The following is a 13,040-nucleotide window of genomic DNA, read 5'->3' on the forward strand; positions in this document are numbered from 1 at the left end:
CCACCCGACCCACCCGCTCCCAACCCCCAGGCCTTCACGACTGCAGATTGCCTTAATGGCAATTTGAGCTTGGACTGGCACCTGCCAAGTCAGGTGGGGGTGGGATGAAAAGTCCCAGTATGTTCTGAAATCAAACCAGTGTTCCAAATTATTCCATGGAGGAAGGATTTCTGCCATGGTTCCAGACAGGAATCCAAAGGCCCCTCCTGGTAAGGTGGAGGGACAGATGGGTAGGGAGGGAGGCCCAGCTCACCCCAGGCTGTGGGTGGACACAGGAGGAAAGCAGGGGTGGCAGTTCTCCTGCAGCCCTCCAAAGTGGCATCTGATTTTTGCCAAGAGGGTGAGGGCAGCGGGAGGCTCAGAGCTGGGGCCAGGGAGGCAGGTGGAGGGAGTGCCCACAGAGGGGCTGCAACGTCAGCCTGGGCCCCCAGTCGAAAGCAAAATAGAAAGGCCCTGTGTCAGCAGCCAGGCCCCTGGCGGCTGGGCTCTCAGCTCTATTCTGTTCAGCAGGATTCTAGTTGGCACCAGCTGCAGTCAGGAACAATGGCTGGATTTCTTTCTTTCTTCTTTTTTAAAAATTTTAATAGAGGAGAGAGAAGGATGGAGCCACTCATTGAACAGCTCGGTATCGTGGAGGCGTCTGGGACCATGTGTCCTTGAAAAAGAACATGGACCCAGGGGCCCCAAAACTGGCTACAAGGCTCAAGAAGGTACATCACACTGGGAGCCCTGGGTCCCAATCCCACTGCTTTCTCACAAGTGCTATGTGACCTTGGGCAGGTCCATGCCTCACTCTGGTCTGTTTCCCCATAGCCCCCACCAGAGCTTGCCTTCCAGACCCTACTCAATGCCGACTCCTCTCCTTCCCCCAAACTATTAGGTGGACTTTGGTGTGGGCAGTCCTTCCTGATAGCCTGTGAGCTCCTGGAGGGCTGGGTCTGGTCCATCATTGTGTGCTCCCTGCATCTCCCATGGCACTTGACCGCCTGTCAGTCACTCAGGGCTACGCTGGGTGATGGGATAGAGCAGTGAGCCATCCTATGTCCTGCAGTCTCAGTGGGCAGTTGGGCGGGGGGACATGGGGGCACACCAAAATAACCTCCCTGACTGGTGAGGTGTCATGCTGGGCAAATGAAATTCCCTGTGCCTCAGTTTCTTCATCTGTCAAATGGAAAAGTTACTACTACTAATCAGCTCATGTGAAGATTAAAGGCATTCATGTATATGAGATACTCCATGCCTGGCACATAATGAGACCTTAATAAGTCATTGCTATGATGATAATGATGACGCTGGAGGCAGAGACAGCAGCATATGGGGGGTTGAGACCAAGTAGACAGCACATCTAGAGTCATCAGGGTAGGCTTTGGAGCAGGTGGTTGTAGATGTGGCCTTGAAGGCTGGGAGGGGTGTGTCCCAGGAGGCAGAAAGAACAGGAGGAGGTAAAGTACGTATATAATGCTGGCAATTCTGGAAGCTACCCAGTGTGGCTACACACCAGGGTCAGGGCAAGGGGTATGAGCCTGGAGCCTGGAAGACCACTGTGCAGGTGAGGAGGGGAGATGTTGAGATCTTCTCCCACCCACTTCAGTGCCAGAGAGGAGGGATCTTCCCCGCACAGCACAGGAGCTGTCAGGACAGAGGTAGGAGCTTGGCCCTGCTCTGGTTGCCTGTCCCAGACTTCCCCCAGCAGTGCTGGATGCACTAGCTCCCAGATGGTTCCTCTGGCAGCACTGGTGTAGGCCAGAGAGCTGGATTAGAAGACCTGGTTCTTGTTCCAGCTCTGACATTTCCCAGCTGTGTGGCCATGAGAAAGCCACCAACTCCCCTTGGGGCTCAGTGTCATCACCTGTAAACAGGCTGTAGGGAGGCTCAGATGGTGAGAGGTACCCCACGAAGTGAGCTGTTAAGGTCATTACCTATTCACAGTCCTGGACAGTCGTGGTCCTGGACAGCTCCCTCTGTGTACAGAGGTTTTCCTGTCCCTACCCAGCCAAAGGGGGTGCTCAGAGAGCAATCCCCAAAGCAGAGCCCCCCTCAAACCCTAAAGTGTAATGTAGCTCAGTCCAAAGGTCAAAGACTCAGACCTACAGGATCACAAAACAATCAGAGGCAAAAGTGCCACTGGACATCCCATGTGTGTCACATACCCTCTCACTTGGCAGACAGGGAAACAGAGGCACAGAGCGAGTCTGTGATGTGCTCAAGCCACACAGCAAGTTGGGCAGTGGTGGGCTGGCTACGAAGGAGTCCCAGCTCCTGAGTCAGGCTCTCAGACTACTCTCTGGGGCCTCCTATCGGAAGAAGGGGGCGGGGTGGCGGAGCTGGGTCTGGAACCATGGGGCAGAGCTCCATGTTGGAAACTGAGAAGACAGCATGCCAGATGGAAAGGCCTGGGAAAGCCAAGGCCAGGAGGCTGGGAAGGGGTGGCGTCAGAGAATGGAGGGGCAATCTGACTAGAATATGGGGAGGAGGCAGACCAAGGGAGCCTGATGTGCTGAAGGACACATCCACTCTCTGCTGGACCCGACCACCCACTCCTAGAGCCACAGGCCTCAGAGCTGGGCACGAACCAAATGCCTCCTGGATCCACCAAGGTGTGAAGGATAAATGTGCTCCCCGTTACTGCACTGCCACGGGAGGGACCCTGATCATTCCCTGGCAGGTGAGTGAGAGTCTTTACTCCACCCCAAAGTACTCAGAAGGCCACCTTGTCTGCACCATAGGCTGGTGGTGACAAAAAAGCAGGTCCTCATTCTCAACCCTGAGGCCCAGCCCAGACTGGAGCCCAATCCCAGGCCCGCCCACTGAATAGCTATGAGATCCTGAGCAGGTCACTTTACCTCTCTGAGCCTCTTTCCTCGGGGAATTGTGGCTTGTAGAGAGGCTGGAACGAGAGATTATTTCCAAAGTGCTTGGTGTACAGTAAGCACTCCATTAATGTGGCTTTCCTCCTGCTATGTTAGTGCCCTGGCTCCCTTTGGGCAGGGAGGGGTGGAGAGAGGAGACAGAGAAGGCAGTCCTGGATAGGTAGGAATCACCCCCACATGTGCCAGACTCCCCCCACCCACGAGGGCCCTGGCGGAGGAGGCTGTGCTCACTACACCCTGCACAGGTCCTCCGCTTCACCCCAGGACCTACGGCCTCCCACCACCACCTTTCTTCTGGTCCCCTGGATTGCCTGGCTCCCAGCACCCTGGGCCCAGGTCTTCTTTCCCATTGATGGCTCCCAGAGGGAAAGGAAATTAATAGCACTTGAGTCTGCTCTGAAGGTGAGTGTGGGCTGCATGGGGCGCTGAAGCCTCTGGAGCCAGGTGAATTATGGGCCTGCACTGGCTAAGTGGGATCCATCTTCCAGCTCTCAGTAGCTGGGAGGTGAAAGCACTTCCCTCTCTGCTTCACCCCCAGACCTCCAGGCCCACAGAGGCCAAGGCAAGAGGGTGGGGGCCCAGGACACACAATCCCCAAAGAAGCCTGACCATAAGACCTTGCCCTCGGTTTACAGAAGCCCAAAGAGGGCTAGCAGCTTGCCTAGGAACACACAGAGAGTCGATGGATGAGGATGCAGAGCTGGGGCTAAGAGGCCAGCAGGAAACTGTTAATGAGAGGCTGAGTTCAAATACTGATGGACCTTGGGCAAGTCACTAGCAGTGCAGTTTTCTGTGAAGGGGTATGGTAACAGCACCTAACTCAAGGCCATGTGAGATTTCAATAAGCTAACACTAAGAGGCCCTTGCCACAGTACCCAGCACACGGTAGGTACTAAATAAATCATAGCCTCTTCCAAGACCCCACAGGGATCCAATCTGTCTTGTTATTTCCCTGAAAGATGAACAGAGACAGCAGGTGCCTGAATCCCAAGGACTAGAGCCTAGGGTCCCCAGGAGGCCTGGGCAGACCCAAGGCCCAGGTGAGATTTCTTGGACTTGCTGCCATCAAGTGCCACACTCTCATGGCTAGAAAGAGCTGAAATTACCCCTGGCTCCATGCTACAGAGAGTTGGGCCTTCTTTGTATTCTGGGCTTGGCTCCTCTGCCCTCTGCAGTAGCTTCCTAGATCTCAGATGTAAAGGGAACTGGGGTGATGGTGGGGTGTCTTCTGGACAGGAGCTTTTAAACATGAGTGGTCACCCCCAAGGTCAACTGCATCCCCCACTTCCTGGAGATGGGGAGCCCTTGTCACTCACTGAGGGATTTGGACAGAAATGTTGAGAGGACCAAGCATCCTGACTTAGGTGGTCATCAAGGCAACAAGAATTGGTCTAGTTCTTGGCTGAGGCTTGATTCTTGCCCTCCAGGTCCTTAAACACCCAGAAACTCTGTCCTGAGGTTTTCGACCTGGGGTGGGGGTGGTTTTCTGGCTGCTGAAATACTATGGATTGCTCAGGGAGGGGGCAGCTATGGTTCTAGCCACCATTCAGCAAGCTGAATTCCCACCTTCCAGTCCTGGGTCAGGACTTAAAGGATTTCTCAGGCTACCTCCATGTTCCTACTTATGAACCTGGGCCATCCACAGGCTGAGGGGCTCCCTCTCACAAGAATGTGCTGGGGTCCCTAGAAGTCTGGAGGCTTCCTGGTCATCCACCCTTCCCAGGAATGCTCAGCTGCCACCTGTGGGGGAGCAGCAGGATGATAACAGCCCATGTGACAGATCAAAAGACTGAGGCCCAGAAAAGAATGCCTGCCCTTACACTTAAAGGCATAAAGATATAGAATTTCCCCTGGGAAAATCAAGCAGGCTGCTGGCATCCCCCTCATGCCCCTGGGGACCTGAGCTGCAGTCTTCGGAGCCCTCAGCAATCCAGGCTGAGTTTGCTGCCTGTCAGGCTAGGTAGCCTTGAAAATGAATTCGGGGCTGGCAAATTTATTGTGCCTCCTCTCCCTCAATGGTGGAAGAAGTGATCTCGCTGGCCCTGAAGGAGTTCAAGCCCAGGTCAGAGAAGCCCTCTGAAGGAGGTTCTAAACTGCGGGTGTTGGGAGGGTACTCTGGCTTGCTCCAGCGTTGGCCCAGAGTCCGCGCTGATCACTGCCCAGGAGGCCAGGGGTGATCCGCGAGTCCGCCTGGCACGTCCGCGCTCCCAAGCGGGCCTCGTCAATCAGGACGTCTTCCGCTAGTCACAGGCCCAGGGGAGAGGGGAGGCGGCGCGGGGTGGGGACCCCTGCCCCGGCTGCCTCCTGGTGTCCGCCCCCGGCGGTGTCATTGTTCTCTGACGTCACGACGCGGCTCCGCCCCTCGACCCCCACCCTCGCTCCCTCCCCACCTCCGGCTGCTGGCGCCCCAGACCCTGCAGCCTCCTAAGCCTTGGCGGAGCAGGACTCCCCCCGCGGCCCGACCAGGGCTGCGCCCCCTTGTGCTCTCCCCAACTTGCCTTTGTTATTCCAGCTCCTTTCCTCGCCTCGCCTCCGACACTGCGGCGGGCTGCAAAACACGGAGCGCGGAGCCGCCGCCACACCTGGAATCCGAAGCGGGCTACCGGCCGCAGCCGCCTCCGCCTGTGCGGGGAGGGGAGTGCGGGCGCGCGGGCTTGTGTGTGTCCAACTCGGGCTACGCAGGAGCTGATTATGATTTGAGACGGAGGCTGCCTCAAATCATGAGTGGGGAAGGAGTGTGGAAGAAGAAAAGGGGGACGTGTTTGTATGTGTACGTGAACGTGAGGATTTACTGAACACGGGAATATCTCGTGTTTTGTTTTTTGAGTGTATGTGGGGTTGTACAGCAATGAGTGTGTGTGTGCAATTGCGTGTCTGTGTGAGTGTGCTTGCTATGGCCGTGTATACGGGCATATTTGTGAGAGAAACTGTACGTGTGTGGGTGTGGAATCGTGTTTGTAATACTGAGTTGGCGCGAATGTGTGTGCCGTTTGTGTAGGAGTTTCCATGTAAGTGGCAACGGACTTGAGCCAAGGTGGGTGCGCACTTAGGTGCTCTCGGGGGTGGGTCCGAGAGGGGAACCCAAGCGTAGGTGCATCCAACTGCGCCTTGTGAGTGCCCTCGCTCCCCGCGGCCCCTGGGGCAGTGCTCAGCCCGGGACTAGGGGCTGGGCCCGGGTCCCACCGCCCCCGCCACGCCCGCGCGCCTTGTGCCCAGGGCGCTCTCCGAAGGGCCTCGAGGAATCCACGCGCCTCCGGACCACGCAGGGTGCCGGGAACAGACCGTGCGCGCGGCTCCTTCCCAGCCACCGAGGGACCGCGATCCAGCCTTCCTCAGTATCGCCCTTGTCCGGGCGGGGAGGCAGGGAGCAGTCCTCTGCTTGCCCCACTGGCCAGTCCCCGGGCTTGGAGAGTAACTCCAAAGCCGCCTGCAAGAGGAGGGCTTTGGCGATCTTGTTAGCAACTGGCTCACCCCCAATTCAGGTACCTGACAGCGTTAGCGGCCCCGAGTGCACACTAGTCAGGGCCTGTGAGCGAAGGGGGCACTCCGGTGAGCCGGGTAATTTAGCCCCCTTTCCAATGTGGTCCCTTCCTAGGCTCAGCATTTATTCTTCTACTCTAAACTTGCGCGGGAGGACGGGGACGGGGTGGGGGGGGGGCGGTCAGGGAGTAAAAGGAGGGAGGGGGAGAGAAAAGAGAGAGATGAATGGCGGGGGGTGAGGGAGGCATTTGACGCGCGAAGTCCGTCAGAGCCATAGAGAGGAGACGCTTGGAGAGGGTCAAGATCGAGGAGCGGATAAAAGAGAGTGCAAAAGAAGGAAAAGGAAGGGTGAGGGAGGGAAAGAGGCAAAAAAGAAAGAAGGCGAGAATAGCCAGAGCGCAGAGGGAGCGCGAGCCGAGCCGAGCCAAGCGCTGGCGGCTGCGGCGCGGCGCTCCGCTCCGTCCGTAGCTCCGCGCCGGCTTTTGAGGGCGGCCGGCGGCGCGGGGCCCTTTGGAAATAGAATAGCCAATGTAATCTGACACTTCAACTTGCTCGGCTCCGGGCGAGTTGATTCACTTACTCACCCCCTAACGCCGAGTTCCTTTTCACTGTCTGTGGACATTAAAAAAGCGAGCGGCGGCGGGCGCCCGGGAGAGCGAGCGACCGGGCGGCGAGAGGGCGAGCAGCGACCGGGCGGCCGAGCGAACGAGCAGCGCCGGCGCAGCTCAGTGACCCTAGCCCCGGTCGGCGCGCAGCCGGAGCCGGAGCGGAGCCGATCTCGGCGACCTCGCAGCGCTCCTCCCGGCCCGAGCCGGCCCTGCCCGGCAGTGGCGGCGGCGGCAGTGGCAGCGGCGCGTCCTCCAGCGGCGGCAGCGGCTCTCGCAGCGCTCGGTAAGTTTAGGGCCAGACGCAGGCGCCCGCTGGCCCCGGCCCTTCCTCCCGCTCCCGTGGACTCTTGAGGTGCGAGCGTGGGGCGCTGGGTGCTGAGGTTTTTCCCTTTAAGGGTCCGCGGGGGCCAGGCGAGCCGGGCTAGCGGCGGGCGGCCGGGCTCCGCTGCGCTCCTCTTGGCGGCAGGGGACAGAGGCCCAAGCGACCGGCGAACGCCAGGCTGCGTGGAGCCGGCTTGGGCTGCGCGCGAGGATGAAGGGTAGTCGGGTGTGCGGGGCGTGAGTGCGGTTGTGCGCGCGCGGAACTGGTGCCCGCCTCCTGCCGGCGCGCCTCCAGCCCTCGTTCCGAGCACCCGGGGGCCAGGCAAGACCGAGATTCGGGGAGAGAGGGAGGGAGGGACCGGGGAAGGACGACCTCGGTCTCTCTCACCTCCTTCGGGGAGACGCGAAGTTGTGCGCCTGTGTGTACGAGAACCACCAGGGAAGGCGCCAGATTTCGGGGTGGCAAGGGGTGGTGGTGTTAAGTTGTGCATCTGAATTTCCAAGGAAAACATAGACTTTTGTAAATGGGAGATGGGCGCGCGCTTAAGTTGTTTGTGTGTGAATTGCCCGGGGAGACGCGGCGCACGGTACCAACGGGGAACACCAAGGGGTGTGTGTAGGGGCTTCCTGTAGGTCTTTAAAAGCCGGAGGGGCGTTAAGGCCAACCCCTGGGCCGGGCTGCCCCGGCCAGGAGGGGAGCCCAGAGGGAAGATGTGCGTGTGTGCGCGCGCGCGGGTTGCAAATACGAAAGTAATTTCCCCGTGTTCTTTCTTCCTTTCCGTCTCCGGCGACGGCGGCCCCGGGGAAGTGGGAGGCCGGGCCCGGCGGAGATTGGGGGGCCTGGCCGGGACTGGAACTGGGGTGGGGGCGGGCTCTGGAAGCCTGTTTCACATTGCTGGCGTCTGGGCTGGGGAGAAAAACAGTGGGGAGCGCGGCCTCGGCGTCTGGGGAGCGGGCAGCGGGCGCGCGTCGCCCCCTCGCCCGCCGGGGACATCTGTCCAGGAAGCCAGCCGGGCGGGGAGAGGGCGCGGTGTGGAGGACAGGCTCCCCGCCCGGGAGCAGCGGGGGCGCGAGCCAGGGGCGGTCGCCTTCCCGAGGCCATTGTGCGCCAGCAGATTTTCACGGGAGACTGCCCCGGAGCCTCTGGAGAAGGCCAGGAACCGGCCTCAACCCCGGGTTTAAAAGACACTCCAGGAATGTAAACAACCCGGGCGGGAGGGCGGGCGAGCCGGAGCGCGCCAGGGCAGCCGACCCAGGCCCCCCCACCCATCCCCAGGGACAGCCCGAAGGCAGAGCCGCCCTGCCCTACCCCTCTACCTGCCACCAACTTTTTCCTCCTCTGCTTTCCCTTTCCACCTCGCCCCAGCCAGCGGGGCATACAGTGAGGGCTTTTCTCCCGGCACAGGCCAAGGGCGTCTGGCACCCAGCGCCTGCCCCTGGAGGCCTGGCTGATCGGCCCCTGCTTGGGTGTCCCGAGTCCCGGCAGCTCCTGCCTGGGAGCCGCAAGCTTTCTGGGCAGGCAGTGCCCGAGTAACTGGGGCTCTGAGAGCCTGCTGGTCTCCCTCCCTCCCCCATCTCTCCCTCCCGCTGCTCCTTCCCCACTCTCCCCCTTCTCCTCTCCCCTGACTGCTTTTCCAATGCCCTGACATGAGGGAGGAAGATTTAACTTGGCAGCCCAAACAAATGTTCTCTCAGAGGTCCTCCAAGAAGCTGGCGGCTGGGCTGGCAGGGTGAGGGCACGGCTGGGCCAGCCTTTTCCTCCTCCCTGCCTTGCCTTGGCCCCTGGGAGGACAGCCTGGAGCATGGGAGACTAGGGCCCAACCCCACAGATTTAAAAGGGCAGTGGGAAGCCAGCTATGGAAGTCCCTGGCTTGGTGCAGGACAGGAGCCACTGGGAGCTGCCTCCTGGTGCCAAGGATTTTCTGGAGGATTTTCTTGAGCAACAGTTTGTCTCTTTGCTGCAACCTGGGAACAGGGCCTGGTAGACCAGAGGGTTAACCAGTGCCGTCTCCTCCTCCTTTGTGGGTGTGAGGACCGGCTGGTTGCATAGGGCAGGGCAGGAGGCCAGAGGCTGTTCCCAGAGGTGCCTGGGTTTGCTTATTATTGTTTTTTTTGAAGGTAGAGATAAAGAGGCAGGCGCTGTGGCTGGGAATAGGCAGCTTGGCTGATGAATTCCGACTTGCCCTCACTGGCTTTTGTATGGTCCCGGGAGTTTCAAAGTTGCTTGTAAGCTATCAGGGAAGTTTAGATGACGGAGCAAGCCCCTAACTTTCTCTGTCCTGGCTGCTTTTTGAGGGGTCCAGAGTTGGGGGAATTCCTGGCCCCTGGCTTGCCCACTGCTGCCTGGCCCTGATGGTATGGTTTGTGAATGCCCCGGGCCTTGTGCTGACCTTTCTCTCTTCAAGTTGAGGATGTTGAAACACCAGCATCAAACAAAAGACACATTGAAAGCCGTATCTGCCACAGAGCACGTGTGACTTTGGGACCAAGGGAATGCATCTGGAGGGGGATGGTGTTTTCTTTTGAGTTTTATGATGTCAGTTGGGTTTTGTTTTTCCCCAAAGGACAGAAGAATCTCCTTGTCCCAAGTCGTGAGGTTATGAAATGCTGTTTTCACATGTAAGTCTCAAAACTGAAGACTTCTGAGAGCTGGTGGCAGTGACTGGGGTGGGGTGGGCGGTGGGGCGTTTTCAAGGGCTTTAAATGGTTTTGGATTGGGTTTTGGAGGCATTCAGGGTATGGCTCACAAAGAAGAGTCAGGAAAAAGAAATTGCTGGACTTATAGGAAACTTTGATAACTAGCCCTGTGTATGCAGAAAGGGTGGCTGGCTTCTTTGTGGGGACAAAATGTCCCTTTTTCCTCCTAATGAAAAAGGGGAGGAGGATACTTGTTCCTTACACAGGCAGGAGCAAAGTGAAGAAAGGTCCAGAGAGTGTACGGTTTGGCCACAGAACCATGGTTTCTCTCACACACATCCTCCCTAGCAACAGTAACACAACATTATAGCCATCCCTGGCCCCCAGATTGTGTCCTGACATAGGACAGGTGTCCATCTTTGACTCCATCCTGGAAAATTGCAGAGGAAAGGACCTAACTGAGAAGAGTTGCAGACTTCACTTTTTTCCTGATTGACAGAGATGGGGGGCGGATAAGGAAGGAAGACACTTTGAGGCTGCTGTGTCCTGAAAGTTTTGTCACAGGAGTATCTGTGTGTAAAGCCTCAGATATTGAGTTCTCTGGCCTTGGCCAGGGCCCAACAGTGGCTGTGACCCCAGCCTCAGGGTGAGACATTGGTGTAAGAAATTTGGGCACCAACAAGTTAATTTCTGGAAGCTTCTCTGGGCACTCTGTCACAGAACCAGGAAGCAGGTCCTGCCGGGTTGTGACTAGGTCCCCTACATTTTCATTCATAACTGTTCCCGAGGGCCCTTGCAGGCTCCTATCGCCACCTCATCTTTATGAGGTTCCTTCGGTTTTGTGTGGACAGCAAAGTCAGCGCTGCTCTGATTACTCTGAATCCTGATGCAGCCTTGCCTGGTGACTGCTCTGACCTCTCAGCAGGACACAGGGGCCTCTGTCCACACCCTCCGAGGGGAGCTCTTTGTCCCTAGAGCCCCTGAGGACGGGAAAGGCAGAGTCTGCCTGGGCTGTAAGCACCAGGGGTGATTCTGATGTTGGACCCTGCCCTCGGGGAGGATGAGGGGAGGCTGAGAAAACCAGTCCCAGGCACAGGATCTGAGGGAGGAGTCCAGAAACATAAGATAATTATGCGAGTCTTCCCATTACCTGAGGAGATGGGGGATAGGTGTCAGGAGGCTTCAGCTGGCTGGCTCCTTTGGGCCAGTAGCTTCACTTTGCTGGGCCTCGGTCTCCTTATCTGTAAAATGGGTTAAGGGCAGAACCCTTCCCATCCCAATTAGTTACTGTGAGGATGAGGCAGATTTTGTCACTGGAGCCTTGGGCATGTGTCCCTTGAAGGCTTGGTAGGCTCTGGGTGCAGAATGGATGGAGCACAAAGGGGTTCGATTGGAGGTCTAGAAGCTGCTCTCCCATCCAAGCCTACCTCCCTAGCAGCTTATCGTTCAGCCTTGGCTTGCATGCCCCCATGACGGGGCACTCACCACCTATGGGCAGCCTCTTCCTTCACTGGGCAGCTAAGACTCTGCTGCATGGCATACTTTCTGGAAATCAACCCCCCTGACCCTCACTCTGGGCTTGAGGTGCTGGGTGTCCTTTAGACCACAGACTCATTCTTTCCTAAATGTTCACAGATTCAAGACCAGTGCCCAGGCAGGCCAACCAATGTGGGGTGGGGCGACACTGTTCAAGTGGCTGCTTCCAGCCCTTACTGGGAGTGATCTGTGGGGAGTGGGCAGGGTCTGCCTGAGGGGCTCACTGTCATCTGTGTTTGTGGGCCAGGTGTGCTTCTTGGCACCTTCTCTCCTAGATGGGATATGAGGAGAAGAAAGGAGATTCATAATGGGGGTGGGGTCAGGTCAGGGGCCCAGAATTGGTGCCACAGAGCTTTCCTGAGAGTCTACAGTGTGAGGACAGTGGCCTGTGAGAGATGCCAGAATGTATAAGACAGTTCCTGTTCTGTAGGAGCTTCCAGACCAGTAAGGGCAGGAGGATCAGTCCAAATAACTAACTAACCACCACCACCACCGGCTGGCTGCCTGCCCCGGGGTGCACGAAGACAGTGATGACCCCAGCCCCTTGCCTTCATATGGCACTTGGTGGATTAGAAGCACTCTTCCAACTCTGTTTAACCCCCGTAACAGCAGTGGAAGCTAGCTACCATTTGGAATTACCCCCATTAACAGAGAGGAAAACTGAGATTCAGAGAGGTAAAATGACACATAGCTAAGCCAGGACTCAACCCTAGGCCTTACAGATGCCAACACTGTGTGCTGCTGCCTTCCGAGACCACCACCCAGGCAGGGACACAGGTGCAAAAGTTGGTGTGAAGTCCGAGAATGGGGGATGGGGGACTGAGGTTAAGGAGGAAGAGCTGTGCCCAGGAAGGGTCACAGATAGGCCTCACCTGGTCCCTGACCCCACATCTGGCAGCATATGCCCACACCCCCAGCAGCTATGTCTCTTTCTTTTGGGTCAGTGTCTTACAGCCAGAGTGTGCTCTGAGCCCCAAATCCTGCCATGACTGCCTGGGGCACATGTGTCTGTGCATGGGGCTTCAGCCCCATCCCTGGCCCTGGAGCAGGAAGCAGAGATGTTTCCAGGCCTCAGGTCCCTGTGCAGGCCAAGGCTCTTCCCTGGGCTGTTTCTATAGATACAGACGTTGACTCAACCTGCCCCGCCTCTGGCTGAGTCAGTCCTCAGGCAGTGTGGGGTGGCCGCCCTGTGAGGGCCGTTGGGTTCCTTCTGCCTGGACATAGCCTGCCTGCTCTGCACACCCCTGCGCCTGACTTTCTGGAGCCCATCTGAGTGCCACCCCAGGACAAGGCTACAGCTGCTGGGGTCCAGAGCAGGTTGCAGGCTGAGCTGGCACCTCCCCAGGAAGCCTGGCCCAGCCTGGCACACCTGCACAGGTAACGACTGTAGCCCAAGAGGGCCCCCGGCCCCTCCTGTGAGACCTAGCTGCTGGGGTTACTGCTGGATTGTGCTGGGGGAGGCTGGGGTGTCTGAGCTAATTAGATTTCTTAGATTTCAATGCTCCCCTAATCCTGTTAGCCCAGCTGTAATTGTAACCACTTGAAGGTTTCAGCCGTGGCGGGCTGTTGAGGACAGACGGTGTGGGGA

At 57.9% G+C, this 13,040-nt stretch overlaps 1 protein-coding gene and 1 long non-coding RNA gene across 24 annotated transcripts in view; one reads left to right on the forward strand and one right to left on the reverse strand.

Annotated features, from left to right (window-relative positions):
- The window catches only part of LOC102150514 (uncharacterized), a 126,358-nt gene extending 120,828 nt beyond the window's left edge, over positions 1 to 5,530 (reverse strand). The window contains exon 1 of the long non-coding RNA XR_001378867.3: positions 5,369 to 5,530. This is a non-coding gene — a long non-coding RNA (uncharacterized lncRNA). The remainder of the gene's footprint in view (positions 1 to 5,368) is intronic.
- The window catches only part of ZMIZ1 (zinc finger MIZ-type containing 1), a 238,649-nt gene continuing 231,107 nt past the window's right edge, over positions 5,499 to 13,040 (forward strand). For 6 of the 23 annotated variants that reach the window (XR_011423454.1, XR_011423455.1, XM_005602515.4 and 3 more), the window contains exon 1: positions 6,624 to 7,241. The gene's annotated coding sequence lies outside the window, so the exon portion shown is untranslated. Of the gene's footprint in view, positions 7,242 to 9,848; positions 9,899 to 13,040 lie in introns of those variants that run through there. The other 17 variants (XM_014733164.3, XM_070227995.1, XM_070227974.1 and 14 more) reach the window with 9 other exon arrangements.

This window comes from Equus caballus, chromosome 1, assembly GCF_041296265.1.
Source record: "Equus caballus isolate H_3958 breed thoroughbred chromosome 1, TB-T2T, whole genome shotgun sequence".
Lineage (NCBI taxonomy): Eukaryota > Metazoa > Chordata > Mammalia > Perissodactyla > Equidae > Equus > Equus caballus.